This window comes from Terrapene carolina, unplaced genomic scaffold (genome assembly GCF_002925995.2).
Source record: "Terrapene carolina triunguis isolate 2854851 unplaced genomic scaffold, T_m_triunguis-2.0 Scaffold51728, whole genome shotgun sequence".
In the NCBI taxonomy this organism is placed as follows: Eukaryota; Metazoa; Chordata; order Testudines; family Emydidae; genus Terrapene; species Terrapene triunguis.
The window spans coordinates 19,750-21,391 of record NW_020716079.1 but is presented as its reverse complement, the minus strand read 5'-3'; positions in this window follow the sequence as shown (position 1 = coordinate 21,391).

The following is a 1,642-nucleotide window of genomic DNA, read 5'->3' as shown; positions in this document are numbered from 1 at the left end:
AGCTGAACAATCTGGAACTGTTAGCAATGATCTCTGAGAACTCCGGGAGGATGGGAGAGGTCCCAGAGGACTGGAGAAGGGTAGACATAGTACCTGGCTTTAAAAATGGGGAACAAAGGGGACCTGGGGAATTATAGACCAGTCAGACCTAACTTTGATATCTGGAAAGATACTGGAACAAATTATTAAACAATCAATTTGTAAGCACCTAGAGGATAATAGGGTTATAAGGAACAGCCAGCGTGGGTTTGTCAAGAACAAATCATGCTAAACCAACCTATTTTCCTTCTTGGACAGGGTTACTGGCCTAGTGGAGGGGGGAAGCTGTAGACATGATATAGCCTGATTTTAGTGAGGTTTTTGACACAGTACCCCATGACATTCTCATAAGCAAACGAAGGAAATGTGGTCTGGATGAAATTACTATAAGGTGGGTGTGTGACGTTGTTGACATAATCTGTAACCCTATAGATCAGCGTTTCCCAAACTTTTTTGGCCACGGAACACTTTTTAGCCTATTACAGAACACTTATCATATTATTTTGTAGTCGTTTGGTTTTCAAATAAAAAATTGCGTTATTTATGCTCAAATATATTTTATTTTATAAAACAAAGCAAAAATACAAATTTAAAATAACTTGAACTAACAATTTCTAACTGGAAAGCGCGTATAAAGTAGTACAAAAATCAAGTGCAAGAGTCAAAATTAAAAACAGTGTTCTGCTTAAAAAAAAACACCAAACAAATTAGATTTTTACTAGGAAAATCTATTTTTATAAACAGAAATACAAATTTGGATTTAATGGGATTGGTGTTTCTGCATTTTTCTATCACAAATTCAATTAGTATTAGGAATAATGCTGGAAAGTTGGATCCTCATGTCAGGCGCAGCATCAAGTCTATTCCTAGATTTGGTTTTTGTTGCAGTATAATACGAAAATCCCGTCTCACACAAATAAGTTGTAGCAGAAGGAAGGAGCACTCGAACTGCACGTTTAGCCACATTAGGGTGCTCTTCAATTAGGCTGCTCCAAAAATTATTCAGCGGAAGATCCTTAAACTTTTGTTTCAAATCAGAGTCAGAAATTAAGTCAATTAGGCTTTCGTAATCGTGCGCAGTAAAGCCGACTGGTTTGGCTGTAATTACAAACGGATTTCGAACCCAAGCATTATCATCAGTAGTTGTAGGAAAATATTCTAATCAAGAGGCCTGCAAGTCACGTAAGTGCTGGAAAATGGTGCTGGAAACTTCTTCATGGACTGTAGAATTTATTTCAGTCAGAAATTCATGTGCTGTAGGGAAGCAGTCGAAGTTATTCTGTTCTACAGAAGATGCCCAGAATTCCAGTTTCTTTTTTAACAACAAAATTTTATCCATTGTAGTAAAAAGGGTCACATTCTTTCCTTGCAGCGACAGATTAATTTCATTTTATTTTGCAAAAATATCTGCAAGGTACGCAAGTCTCATTAGCCATGAGGAATTTGTCAGACAGTCATTAAATTTTCGTCCTGAATTATCTGAAGTGAAGAATACCAGTAGTTCACTACGAAGCTCAAAAAGCCTCACAAGCACTTTTCCTCTGGATAGCCACCTCACTTCCATATGTAAAAGAAGCGCTTTGTGCTGACTACCCATTTCCTC